Genomic DNA, 18379 nt, shown 5'->3' on the forward strand with positions numbered 1-18379 from the left:
ACGCTGGATACTTTTGAAACAGAAGGAAAGTACTCTATGATCCACTCTCTGACTCTACCACCCTTTCTTCCCACTTGCCAATATGTTCTTTCTGCTCCTCTCTACAACAGCAACATTGTCTAATTCTTGATACACTGGTGGATTTTGCAGGTGCTCTGTCTGCTACAGTAACCCTCTTCCTTCACTGCAATAGTCTCTTTCTTCATCTGGCAATAATTCTTCTGAATAAAGTCTCTTCTTACAAAATCTAGATTTGTTTTTTATTTAACAGTCCAGTCCAGTGTAACACTCAAAACTGCAACACTTCTCTAATTGAAAACTTTCCTCTGCCCTAGCTGGATAAGGCTTTACTCTACAAGGCTCATGGACTTTTCTCCTTCTTTTGTCAGCTCTTCATCTACTTACTAGCTAAGGCTCTGGCCCATTCAGACCTCACCAGTGGAGAGGAAATTTGAAGAAGGGACTTAGGCTAATATTGTTGAGATCTGATATTGATGCTTATCAGGATTTTGCTTCTGAGGTTTAAGAAATTTGTGGGTTTCTAGAAATTCTATCACTGGGAACATCAGGTGCCCTCTTCCTTATGGCTGGCCACTTGACCATCCAGTCTTTGGAAGTCCACCTTCTTCCTGCTCCATTTTGCTTACTTCCTTCCTCACTGACTAATTTTGAACAGTCCCTTTCAAAGAGACACTAGGCCAGTTCCCTACTCTGGCACACTTGGGTTCAAGATAGCACTCACCCATCTTTGCAGAAATGCAGCTCATTCACAGTTCTTCTAGTCTTTCTTCGCCATACTGCCTCCAGTCTCTCCATGTCTTGCTGTTTCTTGATCATGAGATGGAGCTCAGTTCCTGTCTTTCAAGTACAGTCGCTCTTCCCCTAACGATCTACCTGTTTAAAAGACTCCTTGGTTTTATGACTGGTTCTCCAGCACAGAAAATCCCTCTTTTCAGTCTTTGTCTCATTCCCGCAGCCAATTATTACTCACTACACAAAGAATTCAGAATCACACAAGACCACATATTTTGTTTATAAATGTGAACTTTATTGTATATCAATAGAAGCACTTGGGATTAAAAAAATGTACCAGATTTATATTATTGTGTTGTGATGTGTCTTGTCACTTTCTGCTGCTTATATATTGTATGCTTTTGGTATGGACAGATTCTATTATTTTTTCTTTCTTTTTTTGGAAAGGTTTTTGCTATAGGGCGTGTGCGCTCACCAGACAGACAGAGAGAGACAGAGAGATAGAAAGCGAGAAATCACCTCCCAGGGGGGATGGCTATGCCGCAATCCCTTCTCCATTCTCCTCTCGGGATCTTGGGCAGGCACGCACACGCGCCCGGCATGAGTTTAAGCCACCAGGTCCGGGACTCGAACCGCGGTCGACTACGTGGGAGTCCAGTGACATAGCCATTACGCTAACTGCTGGTCCCCAGATTCTATTATTTTAATGCAGTGTTGTTTAATAACCAGTTGAAAAACACATACTCTATGGTGCCATGACACATCACAAAACATGTGCCTTTAAGCTCCTCACTTAGCGACAAATTCTCTTAATGACCTAGTCATGGGAACAGTTGGGCCCTTTCTTAAGTGAGGAGTGCCTGTACTCTAAGCAGATCCCTTCAGCCCTGCCATTTGGCTCCAGCCTTCTCCTTCCCCAGATGAAGCAGTGAGAGGAACACCTGAGCCCCATGCAATTCTCTTGCCTCGTGATAACATCTTCCTCCTCTAAACCTCTTGTATTAATATAACTTCATGCTACATGATGATTTCAAAATCAGTTTTTGCAGATACTGTATTGGTTAATTTGAACTATGGGGTAATATGGAACCAAGGTTTGGACCTTTGGGCCTCTGCCAAAATTATGCAGATTAACTCTCTCTCTTATATATATTTATTGATTTTTCTGGAGTGATCCTGTCAAAGAGCTTATCGAGTTCTTAAAATAGCCACAGAACGTCAAAAATGACAGGTGATATCTGGTGGCCTTCCACAGGCTTTCATGTCTCTCAAATTGTTCACTCGTGCTGGGCAACCTCCACCCCTTCCCAGGTAGTGCATCTCTAGCTGTTCTCCAGATTTGGTCATGATGCTCTCTCTCCTCTGAAGCCATCTTGCTACTCCTCCCTCTTGCAGAATGAATTCTTCCTTTCATGTGCTACCCACCCACAACACCCATACTTCCTATTAAGGCCTGCTAATAAAGTTTTGTCACATTTTTTAACATCTAAAACTGTCCTGCACCACTGATGCATTTTTGGAATATAGCATTTACTCAACAAAAATGCTAATTTGTCCCACTGTAATAACTATTTTACTATGTACATGTTTCTTATAACATTACATTGTATACCTTAAATGTACATAATAAAGTTTTTAAAAATGCATACTTGGGGCATTTCCATGCCCTGGTGGTTAAAGCAGCCAGATTCCACATGGCTGACGCTGCAGTTTGAGTCCTGGACCGAGCCACTTGAGAAACATGCCACGTGTGTGTGCATGCATATCTAAAATCCTGAAAGGAGGGAGAGGCGGAAGAGAAGGGATTGTGGCATGATCATTCTCCATTGGGGGGGGGGTGCTTCCTCTTCTTTCTTTCTTTCTTTTTTTTTTTTTTTGTTATTTATAACATATTTTAATGAAATACTTTCTCACCATCTTTAAATAACAAAGATTTGCATTTTCTAATGTGAAGCTGCTCTGGCATCAGGACTTCACTGCTTCGAGCTCCATGAGCTTCAGAGGCCACTGTACTGCTAACTCCCTGTGCTCTTGAGGCACGTGTTGGACATAAACTCCTCTGTGGGAAGTCCTTGGGACAACTTCAGGGGCTGAATTCTTATCAAATGTTTGACTACTTTTAGTTTTGCATTCACTGAAGGGCTATTCTTATGGGCTTGAGGGGTACGTGCTTTTTCTAATCTGAACATCTTTATTGTATCTTTTCCCCAGTATGGACGCTGTCTTATACTTTTTATTCTGGTAACAATATGCAGTTTATGAGGGTGCTGTGGGTCCCTGCCGTATTTTTCATGATTGGCAGCTGAAGGTTGAAATACTTTACCTGGTATTCTTGACCTGGTAAACTTGTAATGAATCCAGTCTGTACAAATGAGAGACTCTACATCTTTTGTCATAGTCTAGAGTCTGCTTGGGGACCTCTGAACTACGGAGTGGAACATCCCTGTCATAAATGTAGGAACTGTTCTCTTCTAAAGCAGGGTCCACTAAAACACCCAGCTTTTCCACCAAAGGGAAGTTGAGCAGGGGAAGAATCACCCAGTGCAAAATTCTAACTCTAACCTCTTCTTTCTCTCTATCTCTCTGTCTCTCTGGTGAGCGCATATGCCCTGTAGCAAAAGCAGAAAAGTTAAAAAAAAAAGTCTATTATGTTTTGAAATTATTATCTTCAATGGGGTGACATTGGCACACAATACTATAGAGTTTTAAAGGTTGCCTACTGTATTAATACATCACATAAATGAATATTTACTGAAATAAAAATAATGAGATGTTAGGGGAAACATAGTACTTACAGCATGGGAAAATGTGTACTCGGTAATAGTTGTGAACAAAGAATAGTAAATCAAGTCTCTCTTCTAAAGGAGTATACAACCTGATGAGGGAACGAGAGGCAATCAACTACCTACATGGTAGAAAGCAAAGTAAAAGGGTACTTGAAAGAGTTTGTAGAAAATAAAATTAAGTATAAATTTATTTTGGTGCGAAAAATTTTGAAATCTTTGTATAGTTTCTCATAATGTACATTTTCCTGAACCTTTTGAAGACCCCTTATAGATGTCATAAGGAAAGTGTAAATGGTATCGGAGGCTCCAGAGGTGGGAAACAATCACTTCATTTGTGGTTCTAGAGAGAACATTCTTCACAGCGATGGTGCCATGGGAACTGAGACTTAGAAACTGTGCGAACTGCGAAAAACAGGACTTTTCAGGCAGAGAAAAGTAACAACATTGTCAGGAAGACCAGAAAGCTCGTTTACATTAATCATTTACATTACTCGATCTGTGAGTGCTAACGAATACATTTCCAGCCTAGAGCTTGGGTTGGTTCTCAAGCATTCATTTCAGTCCTTACAGAATAAAACAATGCCTTTGCAGTTTGGGGTGACCCTGATGGCCCTATGTAGCAGTCGCTGGGATATATATGAAGACATCAGGGAACCAGGGACTTTCCTTCTCGTTGGTGTCTGCTTTACTCAGCGGGAAACAGTATGTGAGCAAATTTATTTAGAACCATTTGCAGTAGTTCTCCTGTTGTAGCTAAAGCTTTTTAAATTGCCATTGACTTTACATAAAGAACATTAAAGCCATAATTTAGGGCGGTATGTTCTTGGGATCATTTTTAAATTCAGCGACGACTAAATTCAGCGACGACTATCCACCCTGTCTGAAAATGGCCAGGGCTTTATCAGTCGCATACTTGAATCAGAATCAAAATAGCTTTCATCTTAGCTTTGTCTTTTCTCCCACATTTATCTGCATTCTCTTTTCTCTTGTGTTGATTTCTTTGTGTTTTTGTCATCTATCTCTCCCAAGATTTTTTCTTTTTGCATATTTCCACTTTGTAGTTTGTCTCTGTAATGGGAAAACGGACACTTGCCTGGTTTATTTCTCCCAGTCTCTCAAATTTGAACTGCCACTCAACTGATAAGGTATTACTCATTAACCCCACTGTGGTGGGGCACCCTGTAATAGCTGTCATTTATTAACATTCTTACCAGGTGGCAATCAGTGGACTAAATAAATAATCAGTGGACTAAATAATTTATTTTATTCATTTTCATCATAATTTTTTAAATAAATAAGACTAGTCCTGAGATAAATAAGCTGACATGCTAGAAAATGAAGTACATTCTTCAGCAAGGGTCAGAAAAGGACTTTCAGACACATTCTGCCTGCCTTTAAGCTGCTCCTTTTCCTGCACTGCCCTTGAGTTTCAGAATGTGCAGCTCAAATTGGGGATATTAAAACAATTAGCCATAAGTAAAAGAGCGTTAGCAAGCACTAGGGAGAAATACTGATCCAAGTTGCTTTTTGTATGCAACAATAGGCATTTTATTTAGACAGCTATCATAAATGTCAGTACTAAATCTAGTTCATCTCTGCTGTGCATACTTCGTTTGTCACTATGCTCAAACAACAATTGGTAAAATAAAGCTCAGAAACTACTCACCTATAGGCTGAGTTTAGAGACTTTTCTAACCTCCTCTTTGGCAAATTAGGAAACTTGATGAGGTTGGGGAGGCTGAGTTATTGCCTGAGGTTATGTGGAGAGTGGCAAAGCAAGATTGGAAGATAAATTTCTGACCTGTAGGACAGAATTTTTTGTTACCAAAGCATATAGAAATTCTCATTTAGATAAAACTTAGTTCAATGCAATTCATGGTATATTCTATCTAGGGATAATTATAAAATACACAAAAACATCAAGTACATGATTTTCTCTCCCATTGTCTTCTTTACATCATCTCTCTCCTACTTGGTCCTATCAGACTTCTCTGTCATTTGTTTTTATGTACAGAATTCTCATTTTTTCTCCACGATTTCCCCTTGGCATCCATAACTGTTCAGCAGTTTCTTTCAATATCACTCTCAATATATTTATTAATTTATTTTTGTTACCCTCAATCAGATGTGTTAAAGTTGTTCTCTATTCATGATTTGCCTTTGTGATGCCATGTTAGTGTTAGAGACCCTTTTGGAATGACTGTTATTTTTTTGTTCTATGCTGTTTGGTCTGTCTTTGCTACTTCCTCAATATTTCATATTAGCTGTCATTTTTGTCACTGTTATACAATTTATCATGATCCACTTTTCATTTTCATAAAGTAAGAATAACTGATATCTTCCACCTTTCTTAAATATGAGCAGCATAGGTTCTGTGGCAAAAAAGTGAGCTGACGGTTCACACCTGCCTCCATCAGCAATGAGTTGTATAACTGAACTACCGCAGGTAAGTTACCTTAGCTCTTCTTCGGTCTCCCCAACTGTAAAATTTGAATCATAATGATACCACTTTATATATTTGTGAGGATTACATGAGATAACACTTTTTTCCCCTGCTTTGTTGTTAAGTTTATTGTCTTTATCTGGAATAATGTCATAAAAATTGTTTGGTTTAGCTCTCAGCAGCTTGCTCCTGAGCTCAGAGGAAGCTTGCCTTCTTCTGGGCTACACGATCTTTCTGTGCAAGGGATATTCTGGGATGATTCCACCTCTTTTAAACTTCTTCCTTGAGCTTCTTTTCATAGACTGAGTTCTCTCGTATAGCAGTGTGAGCTCTCTTATACATCTCCTTCGTCATGTCTGGAGTTACAATATTCTTTATGTACTGAGAGAACTGTTTCTTGTAAGTGTCTTCATCTTCTTCCATTAGGTAACGCACGTAGCCTGCAACATTCGGGCCCTTGATGTACTTCTGATGGACTTTTGCATTACATCCTTTGCTTTTGGAATCATAACCAGGGAATTGGGTGGTACCGTGAGGAATAGATAAGCCTTCATCCATTGCTCCTTTCAGGGACCCCAAAACTTTATTGCCGGTGGTAGTTCTGGCCAGGCCTACATTCAAATAGCAGGTGAAGGTGCAAGGTTGATCATTGATGCTTTCTACATTGTACTCATCTCCCGTCACTTCCATTTGACCTTTGTAGGTCTTGTCCATGCCAAACCTACTGAGAAGCCTGCGGGCCAGCAGCAGGCCAGTACAATATGCTGCAGCATAATTTGTCAGGCCAACCTTCACACCGTGTTTTGGCAGGTCATGTGCATAAGCTGTGCAGACTGTCATAACCCCTTCTATCCGGGCATAAGCAATCTGACAAATGTTATCTCTGTTACATCAACTATCATCCTGTATTTGGGTGTGTTGTACTTATTTTTATCCTGGATCACCAAGCATTTCCAAACATAGCAATCAGTTTTACCCTCTCGTTGTCTTATATATTTCACTTGGTATCTCTTAAAGTAAGTCTTATTCTTGACAACTTTAACGAATCTCATCCCATGGAAGAGAGACCCATGGCTGTAGTTGACCTACAGGCCCACAAGCACTACCGAGATAACACATTTAAATCTGTTACTTAAAAATGGATTCTTGGGAGCAGCATTGGTATAAAGGCTATTTTGCTGGACTCTCATGTAGTTGACCATGGTTTGAGCCCTGAGCCCAGTGGTTTAAACTCTGCCTGGCACATGTGTGTCTGTGTCCAGGATCCCATGAGGAAAATGGAGGAGAAGGGATTGTAGCTTGGCCATTCTTCCTTGAGGGTGAATTCTCACTTTCTGTTTCTCTGTCTTTTTTTTTTTTTTTTTTTTTTTAATGCATTCTCATAGGGCCAGCAGATGGCATGGGGGTCAAGGGATTGGATTCCCACATGGTCGACTATGGTTCAAGTCTTGTACCTAGTAGCTTGAAAACCACAACAAACAAATAGATAAATACATAAGTTTCTAAGACATCCATGGCATGTATGCATGTGTGCCCCAAAACCTGACAAGATGGAGAAATGAAAGAAGGAGGATCGTGAAGTGACTATACTTCTTTGGTGGGCTCTCTCTCTCTTTCTCTAGTGAGTGCCCTCTAGTAATAAAAAGTATATATATATACATTCTCAACTAACTTAAATGTATCCTAAAACATTCATTTTGACTATATTCAAGAAACAAGAAACAGGCATTCTCCTCCTCTCTCTATATGTATAAATATATATATATAATAAATATCTTTAAAACAATAATAAGAATTATATTTAGAATTCTTCATACATTTTAGCAAATTATTTTTTCAAAATTTTCATATAGCAGTAATCACCAGGTGGATATAATTTGAAATTATTTTATTGATGAAATAATTATCGCTTATGTTTTCTATGATGTTGGATTTCGAAAGTATAATTTTAATGTTTTATAATAGTCTCAGAAATAGGGGACCAGCAGATGGCATAATGGCTATGTCACTGGACTCCCATGTAGTCAACCACAGTTCGAGTCCTGGACCCGGTGGCTTAAACTCACGCTGGATGTGTGTGTGTGTGTGTGCCTCGAAGATCTTGAGAGGAGAACGGAGAAGAAGGGATTGTGGTGTGGTTATTTCCCCCGGGTAGTGATTTCTCGCTCTCTGTCTCTCTGTCTCTCTCCATCTTTCTGGCGAGTGCACACGCCCTACGGCAAAACCTCTCAAAAAAAAATAAAATTAAATAAATAAAAAGAAAAAAAAATTCCCCCAAATAGATAATTTGTCATTTATATTAAACTTTTCCCTTGTTATTAGATATCTATGTGGTGCAAAAGAAAGTGTGTGGATTTTAGAATTAACAGAATTGACTTGAATATTGGTTGAATAATACTAGTCAGACTATTCAACATTGCTGAGCCTTAATTTTCTTATCTCTAAAATAAGTAGAATGTCTCCCAGAATTATTGTATTTGAAAAAAAATTGTGCAAGCAGAGCTCTGATGCAAAGTATTCCTGAAATACTCTCCCTCCATCTTATTTCAACATAGATTTCTTTCTGCTTATTCCCACTTCTCAACTATTTGCTCAGATATTTCTCATAAATTGAAGACATGTCTCATAGTACTTTTTTTTTTAGGTGGATCTTTTATGTTGTGACGTTCCTACCGTGGCTTCCGAAGTAGAAGGGACTACAGATACATGCCATGCATCTTTGCCTGGTTTTCAGGTCAAGCCAGGAATTGAACCTGAGCCTTCTGTGTGGCATCAGCAGTTTCTTTTTTTTTTAATTTAATTTTTTTTGGAGAGGTCTTTGCTATAAGGTGCATGCTCTCGCCAGAAAGACAGAGAGAGACAGAGAGACAGAAAGCAAGAAATTACCGCCCAGGGAGGATGGCCACGCCACAATCCCTTCTCCTCCATTCTCTTCTCAGGATCTTGGGCACACACTCACACACACCCAGTGTGAGTTTAAACCACTGGGTTCGGGACTCAAACCACGGTCGACTACATGGGAGTCCAGCAACATAGCCATTGCACCAACTGCTGGTCCTAGCATTAGCAGTTTCTTAACAGTGGACACCACTGTGACTGAGCCTGATAGTGCATTAAGTACAAAATTGGACTTGACCTATAATACTTCACTAAGAAACTAGGTTATTGATTCTAACCTGAGCCCAATTAGGCAAACCTTTCTTTCAAATGTTGTTCTTGATTGTGGGGAAGCAGCAGATGGTGTGGAGGTTAAGGTCTGGATCCCACATGGCCAACTGTGTGGCTGGGGTCCTGGACTCAGCGGCTTGAATAACATGCCAGGCATGTGTTGCGTGTGTGCTCAAAAGCTCAGGAGGAGAATGGAGGAAAAAGGATTGCAGTGTGGCCATCTTCCTTAGGGGATCATGTCTCACTTTCCCTTTCTGTCTCACTCCTGACAGTCCATGTGCCCTATAGCAATTTTTTTTTTTTTTTAGAGATTTTTGTTATAGGGTGTGTGTGCTCACCAAAGAGACAGAAAGAGACATAATTTTTAAAAATTCTTGGGTTCAAGAGCAAGCTGAATTATTTGCCTTAATCCATAATGGAATGAAAAGATAATTATTTAACTTGGAGGCTATCATAGCAAAAATAAACAAAAACTAATTTTCCTATTCATAATATGTTATATATCTGAAACATTATCTATTTAATTATCTTATCTCCAAAAACAGAGGATAGTGACCAATTTAACAACTTGCAACTCTGCCCACACATCTCCTTCTATATGTTCCAAAAGCAACATCACAATAGATTAAATCAAATTCGTTGTCTTAAAAAAAGGTTGAGACCAGCAGTTAATAAAATGGCTATGTCACTGAACTCCCATGTAGCTGACTGCAGTTCAAGTCCTGGACCCAGTGGCTTAAACTCATGCCGGGCGCATGTGCGTGCATGCCCAAGATCCCGAGAAGAGAATGGAGGAGAAAGGATTGTGACGTGGCATCCCCCCACCCGGGGGGTGATTTCTTGCTTTCTGTCTCTCTGTCTCTCAGAGGCTTTTCTAATTTCAAAAATATCTGTTGCAACAGAAGGAAAGTATTTGTAATAAACTGACTTCCTGGAATTGCTAGTGAACTCACCAAAGTATGAGAAGTAAATTCTGGATCAATGCTTAATGAGATCCAACCTTATCTTTTCTTTATCTTGATTCCCTCAGAATCTTATTGCTTAGGGCATTGGGTAATTCTCCCAAGCAGTATTTTTCCCTCATCAATATCTGACTTAAAACACAAATGGCATGGAGATAGCAGTTAATAGCACATAGTCCATTTTTTTAGTGAAACACTAGAGGGATATATTTTCATCTAAAATTCTGTATAAGGATTAAATTGAGAATGGTTGTGGCAGGCTATTTGACAACAGAAGTTCTAGGATATATATTGGGTTTTCAGAAAAGTCAGGACGTATTTTTTTCTATGCAAAAATGAGTCATGATTTTTCCAATAACCCAATACTATCAGGACAATTACCTGAAAATGCAAAGTCCAACTTAATTGGAAATATGATGATTATACTTATTGGTAGACATAAACTACACTAATATTGGGCCTGAAAACGTTTGTCCAACTTCCTGACTGCCACCCTCACAGTAAACATCATGAGGAGGAGATGGTGGAAAAACTTCAGCTCAACATCTGAAATGCTCTGAGCTGAACTTGCAGTGACTCAGTTTTCATCTCCAGAGTCTCTCTTACAATCTTTTAGCTGTCAGTGCTGACTTAGTAACAGGAATTTAAGATGCATGTTTTTGAAGAGAACTACAGGTGTATATTTTGAAACTTCGTATTTAAGATACAAAGGGGTCAAGTTTGGTTGAGGCTTAGGGCAAATCTAATATCTCTTTTAAACTGTTGGCTCATTTCTGTTCAGGTGGTTTTCAGTTACAAGACCAGGGAGGAGGTGGCGTGCAAGTGGTCACCAGGAGCCTTCTTCCCCTCCCAGTTTACCCACCTGGTCTCTGGTACTTGAAATTCCCTTAATAAAGAATCTAGATTTAAATTCCACACTTGAAGATAAGAGAGATGGGGATTAAAACACAAATACAGCCTTTGAAAGAGAGTACATTGACTTAAAGTCACACTAAAATATTTGGTTATATCAGATCCTTGACTCAAAGCGGGTTTTGTTGTCTAGGCAAGGGGAGAAGAAAAGAACTTCATAGAAGGAAATACGTGTTAGCAGAGCTTTATAGTGAAAACTATTTCCATTTTTTTTTTCACCTAAAAGCAAGGTCATTTTACTTAGAAAGTCCCTTTCTTTTATTTAGTAAATATAACACCTGTTTTTTCCGAGAATAATTTGCTCTGAATTATTGAATCCTCTAACTGTATCGTAGTCTCCTAATTTGGAAAAAGAAAATCACAGAATAGAACAGTGAGAACGTATGTGTGCAAGTGAGTCTGCTTGATAATGTACAAAGTGTTACGAAGAAACTTACAGATTCCTGAAGACTAGATTTTTTGGAAACTAAAAAAGAAATCAATTCTATAAACTTGTTACAGGTCTTGGAAAATATTCCAGAACAGATTCAATGATTAGTTGTATAAGCTCGAAAACAAAACAAAACAAAACAAAGCAAACAAACAAACAAAAAAACTCAGAATAACCACTGAGTTGATAAAAACAAGAAAGCATAAGTAGTTGAATTTATCTGCTTTGAATTTGTAGATCAGGAGCACTGTATAGACACAGAACTCCCTATTTTCAGTAAAACACTTAACTGACTCAAGTCTTGGAAAAATTTGAGCTGAAAAATAGCATAATTTGAGTTGAAAAATAATATAAAGGTAGATTTATATCTTGTTGGAGAATCAAATAAAAAACAATTAAAATTACATTCTGTCTGCTCTATTGACTTCATTCTGTTTAGTATTTTCAGTTATTAACTTCATAAGGCAGTAGATGATGTAAAACAGGATTATCTGTCAGATAATGGTTGACTGGCATTCTATACTGTTGAGTTTATAGTTAATAAGAGTAAGGTTAAGACCTCAAAATCCCACTGAACAAATTTATGATGACTTAGATAAGACTTAAGAACAACATGCATATTGGGACCAGCAGGTGGCATGGAGGATAAGGCAGCTGAATTCCACATGGCTGACTGTGTGCTTTGAGTCCTGGACCAGGTGACTTGAAAAATCACACTGGGGGGGACCAGTAGTTAGTGTAATGGCTATGTTGCTGGACTCCCATGTAGTCGACCACAGTTCATGTCCTGGACCTGGTGGCTTAAAACTCACGCTGGGCACGTGTACATGTGTGCTCAAGATCCCAAGAGGAAAATGAAGGAGCAGGGATTGTGGTGTGGCCAACCCCCCCAGGGGGTGATTTCTTGCTTTCTATCTCTCTGTCTCTCTCTGTCTGCCTGGCGAGCGCACATGCCCTATAGCAAAAACCTCTTTAAAAAAAAAATCACACTGGGCACATATATGTGTGCCCAAAATCCTGAGAGAAGACTGGAGGAGAATGGCATGGCCATTCACGCCGGGGGGTGGGGTGTTTCTTATCCCTTACCTCTGTCCTCTGTCTCTGGTGAGCACCTACACCCTATAGAAAAACAATAAAAAATAGTAAGAACAACAATGTATTATATAAGAAAGATTTATGGGCAGAAATATTATAGGCAGAGCAAGCATGGCGACAAACTCAAACCTGTTCTACTCTGTGCTAGTCAAATCATACAGTGAGCTGTGGCAGAGAAAGGATGTCACATTTTAACTAGAATAGACAAACTGTAATGTCTGGGGGGAAGGGGTGGAGACTGAAGTAGTGAAAAAACCTTGTATATTATGAATATTTTCTCTATATAAAATTCAAATATTCCTAGCCTCTGAATTCTCTGATATGTAGGAATTATTTGTTGGATGTCCATGTAAATTTTCTGGACTTGTAGTCAATGTTAGGGATAGCAACCCTTTATAATAGGACAGTGGCATTCTCCCATGTTTATCATAAGCTAAGGAATGACCAAATGCATGGTGTGGGATCTGGACCCAGTAGCCTGAAAACATGCTGGATGTGTGTGTGGGCATGTCAAAAATCTCAACATGATGGAGAGATAGAGAAGGGATATGGCATGACCACACCCCATTGGGTGGTATTTATTATTTTTTAAAATCTGCTATAGGTCATGTGTGATTGCGAGAGAGAGAGAGAGAGAGAAAGAGAGAGAGAGAAAGAGGGAGAAAGTGAGAGAGCACTCCCAAAGGAGATGGCCACACCACAATACATTCTCTTCTAGGGATTTTCAGTATACACGTACGTGTGCCTCACACGTTTCTCAAGCCCTGAATTCAGCCCTTAAACTGTGCAGTAAACCATGTGGGATTAAGCTGCTTTCCCACCATTTCATTGGCAGGTCCTGAATGGTGTTTTGTTTGTTTGTTTGTTTGTTTGTTTTTCCCTTTCCTTTTCTCTCTGTCTCTTGTTTCTTTCTCTGACAAGTGCACATGCCATCCAGCATATTAAAAAACAAAACAAAACAAAGCGGGGGGGGGGGGTGTTTCTTATCCCTTACCTCTGTCCTCTGTCTCTGGTGAGCACCTACACCCTATAGAAAAACAATAAAAAATAGTAAGAACAACAATGTATTATATAAGAAAGATTTATGGGCAGAAATATTATAGGCAGAGCAAGCATGGCGACAAACTCAAACCTGTTCTACTCTGTGCTAGTCAAATCATACAGTGAGCTGTGGCAGAGAAAGGATGTCACATTTTAACTAGAATAGACAAACTGTAATGTCTGGGGGGAAGGGGTGGAGACTGAAGTAGTGAAAAAACCTTGTATATTATGAATATTTTCTCTATATAAAATTCAAATATTCCTAGCCTCTGAATTCTCTGATATGTAGGAATTATTTGTTGGATGTCCATGTAAATTTTCTGGACTTGTAGTCAATGTTAGGGATAGCAACCCTTTATAATAGGACAGTGGCATTCTCCCATGTTTATCATAAGCTAAGGAATGACCAAATGCATGGTGTGGGATCTGGACCCAGTAGCCTGAAAACATGCTGGATGTGTGTGTGGGCATGTCAAAAATCTCAACATGATGGAGAGATAGAGAAGGGATATGGCATGACCACACCCCATTGGGTGGTATTTATTATTTTTTAAAATCTGCTATAGGTCATGTGTGATTGCGAGAGAGAGAGAGAGAGAGAAAGAGAGAGAGAGAAAGAGGGAGAAAGTGAGAGAGCACTCCCAAAGGAGATGGCCACACCACAATACATTCTCTTCTAGGGATTTTCAGTATACACGTACGTGTGCCTCACACGTTTCTCAAGCCCTGAATTCAGCCCTTAAACTGTGCAGTAAACCATGTGGGATTAAGCTGCTTTCCCACCATTTCATTGGCAGGTCCTGAATGGTGTTTTGTTTGTTTGTTTGTTTGTTTGTTTTTCCCTTTCCTTTTCTCTCTGTCTCTTGTTTCTTTCTCTGACAAGTGCACATGCCATCCAGCATATTAAAAAACAAAACAAAACAAAAAAGACAAAACCAAACTTTTTTTTTTTTTTGAGAGAGATTTTTGCACTAGGGCTCATGCATTCATCCAGGGGGAATGGCCACGCCACGATTTCTTCTCTTCCATTCTCCTCTCAGGATTATTGGGCATGCACACACATGCACCTGGCGTGAGCTTCAAGCCACCCAGTCTGGGATTCGAAGCCCGGTTGGTCATTTGGGAGTCCAGCAATGTAACCATTACATCATCTGCTGGTCCCCAAAACAAACTTTTACTGAATCCTATGAGTTAGAGAATTCTACCCCTTACCCATAGTAACAGTAATTTCCAGTAAGTTTTTTTTCTGCATCATTTCCTTGGTAATCTCAAAGTCGTATGCATACATTCAACAGATGTTAAATAAAATCTTTCATTGATTTGTTTTGATTTTTACAAAGTAATAATGACCTACTTAGGTAAGTATTTTTCTTTAAAAGCATAAAAGGATTTATATTTTACTCAAAGACCATAAAAAGAAAACCTGGAAAGTTTAAGTGGCCCATTTCTAGAGCTGCAAAACCTAATCCTGTTTTAAAAAAAACAAAGTACAAAACATTTTGACTTGGGTGTTTCTTCAACTTCTGTTAACTTGAAAGAACTTTATTTAAAAACCTAATTTGGAAACACATACTGGCCCTTTGATAGCACAAAAAGGACCAGAACGGTGAAAAATAGCAGCAATTATAGAACTTGCCCATCCAGGGTCATCAAGGTAAAGTATTATTAACTCCCAAGATAAAGTTACATGTACTTTGGTTGCTGGCACCATGGAAAAAAGAAAGAGAAACTGAGAAAATAAAAGAATAAGGTCTCTGCAATTTTGTGGCTTGGGTTACTAAGCACTCACAATAAATAAAGCTAAAATAAAGCACATCATCTAATACAGCTATGGATTCAAAACCAAAAAGAACCTTCAGAACTAAATCATTACTTTTCCAGCAGCTCAAGTAAATTGTTTTGGAGGAATAAAGTTATTTTCTAGGCACAAAGTACTCTGAATTATTTAATCACTCAAAGCAGACCTATTTGTTTGGGTTAGCCATAATTCTTATCGATTGGTTGGTTGATAATATAAAACCACAGGTTGTGTGGGAAACAATTTAAAGTGTACAGATGAGGTTTATGTGTTCACTCTCTTTTTATATTTAGGGGTCATTATGGTCAGAAATAGAATGACAGATCTAGATACAAAATTCTTCTGAACAGGGGCCAATGGGTGGCATGGTGATTAAGGTGCTGGACTCTCACATGGTAGACCACAGTTTGAGTCTTAGACCTGGAGGCTTAAAACTCCTACCAGGTGCATATCCGTGTGTGCCAAAAATCCCCAGAGGAGAATGGAGAAATAATTGCAGAGTGGACATTCCCTCACCCACCCCGTGAGGTGATTTCTCACTTTCCATCTCTCTCTCAGTCTCTCTCAGGTGAGTGCACTCACCCTATGGCAAAAACAAAAACAAAACAAAATTCTTCTGGTCAGTACTATATCTCTCCTAAAGAAAATGTTTTGCTTCTCATTAGGAAGTAATTCACTTATTATGATAACATAGGGAAATTGCTAACCTTTAGTGTGGTCAAAATGATATGAAAACTGTGATTCATTAGAAATTCTAGTTTTCATTACTACCTCATTAGATAAAATTCTGAAAGCATCTGAACTTAAATGTGGAGCTTACGAACTCTGCTTTTATGAACTTAAATATATTGGCTATTGAATTATATAGATGGTCACTCAGGAAAAGGAGAATTAGTGGGAGACATTAATAAAAGTGTCTGTCAGTGCTCCTCTCAGTGTGGGAGTACAAAGGTAAGAGCACCCTGAAAACCGATAAAGATAATATGGTCACAAAATTGCAAGCTTCTACCTCTGCAGCATCATTAGAAGACATTGGCAGTAACACGTGGAAATCAGCTGTGGTGACTACATATCTTGCTTTCATTTTTACCAACTGTAAAGATCGCAGGGATAGATGGAAAAATTCCCCAAAGAGAAACTACTAGACTTATTCTTGGATTGTCAAGAAAGTAAGGATTACAGACAACATTCTGAAAAATGATGAAAATGTTACTATTAATTAAAAAATTTTTAATGCCAGATGTTTCAGGACATTGCAATTTCTTAGAAACTATGATAAGCTTAGTAGAGCATCTGGAGAGATAATTAAATTTAGTAGAAGACAGATGAGGAATTTGCTTCAGTTAAAAAAATATAGAGAATAAATGCTTGGCAAACACATATGGTAATTCTCAGAAGTACAGCATTACAGAGACAAGCAGGCAGTAGAATTGCTGATCAAAAGGTAACTCAGATCTTGTTTATAAATTGCTGCATAAACATGTAGATAATTTTTTAAAATCTCCATTTGTAACATTAAAAAACTGGCATATACATATAGAAAGTACATGAAATATAAATATACAAAATGTATTTATGAGGTCAATTCCTATGGAATTCCTTGCAGTTCATGAAATAGCATAGTTAGTACTCTAGAAGTACTCTCTGTAGCCCACATTATCACAAATTCTTTTTGACTTTAATTTTAAACACTGTGTTGCTTTTCTTTAACGTTTTCTCTCTGTATTCATGCCTACATAATATAATTTACTTTTGGATTTTTAAAATATTTATCTAAACAACATGCATCGCTTGTTTCTTAGTTTACAGGTCTCATATTTGTGAAATTCATCTATGTTTTGGGGAGTTATCGTTGAAAGAATTACTGTTTATGGATTGTGTTCTACTATATATATTGTAATGTATTTTTCCATTCAACTATTATTGAACAGTAGATCTACTTTATATTTTTTACCTATGATGATCAATTTACCTATGGACATTCATGCATGTGTACCTAAAATCACAGGTACATACGTTTCTCTAGGGAACATGCCTAGAATGAAATCGCTGAGTAATAAAACATGAATGTTTTCACTCTATTAGATGAAGCCAAGTTTTATCCAAATTATAATAATGAACATACATTCTAGCACTTTATGAGAGTTCCCATTGGTCCTTATACTTGCCAGAATTTGGATTAGGTATGCATTTAATTATTTTCCCTATTGAGGATACAGTGCTATATCATCGTGGTCTTAATTTGTATTTTCCAACAGATAAAGTTGGATGCTTTCAGTGTATTTATTAGCTATTTAAGTTTCCTCTTTTAAATGTGTGTGTTGAAGTATTTCATCTAAGGGGGGGTATTTTTTATCCTTTTTATTTTGATTTGTATGAGTTCTTTATATATTTATAATACTAGTCCTTTGTTAGTTTATTTCAGAGTTTTTTTGCCATAGGGCAAGTAAGCTTGCCAGAGAGAAAGAGAGAGACAGAGATATTGAGAGGGAAAGTAATATTGATGCTCACACCACATCCCTTCTCCTTCATTCTCCTCTCAGGATCTTGGGCATAAATGCATATGGGTCCAGCATAGTTTTCAAGCCTCCAGGTCTGGAACTCCAACTGTGGACAGTCATGTGGGACTTCAGCAACATAACCACTATACCATCTGCTGGTACCCCCTTTGTTAGTTTTAAATGCTAAAAAGAAACATCTAAAAATAAAAGACAAAAGCAAAAACATAATCGGTGGCTTGTTTTGTTTTCATCTGAGTGTCCTTTGAGAAACAAATTCTTTATTTTGATGAGGTCATATTTATCTATTTTTTTTAAAAAAATTTTTCTATTTAATAGGCTTTTCTTACTGTATAATCATGAATGTTTTCTCCTTATGTTACCTTCTTAAAGTTCCCTTTTTTAGTCTCTGAAAGAGTTCATGTAAGGTTTGAATTTGTTCCTGTGAGTTTTGGTAAATCTTCCTGAGAAAACCATTTGTGCTAGAAGTAAA

General features: G+C 38.2%; 2 pseudogenes; both read right to left on the reverse strand.

The window, feature by feature from the left end:
* Positions 1 to 2768: 2768 nt before the first annotated feature.
* Positions 2769 to 3149, reverse strand: LOC102490385 (39S ribosomal protein L30, mitochondrial pseudogene; annotated as a pseudogene).
* A 3001-nt stretch (positions 3150 to 6150) lies between these two features.
* On the reverse strand, positions 6151 to 7034 carry LOC102490808 (60S ribosomal protein L5 pseudogene; annotated as a pseudogene).
* Between the last annotated feature and the right edge of the window lie 11345 nt (positions 7035 to 18379).

This window comes from Tupaia chinensis, unplaced genomic scaffold (assembly GCF_000334495.1).
Source record: "Tupaia chinensis unplaced genomic scaffold, TupChi_1.0 Scaffold000541_1, whole genome shotgun sequence".
Lineage (NCBI taxonomy): Eukaryota > Metazoa > Chordata > Mammalia > Scandentia > Tupaiidae > Tupaia > Tupaia belangeri.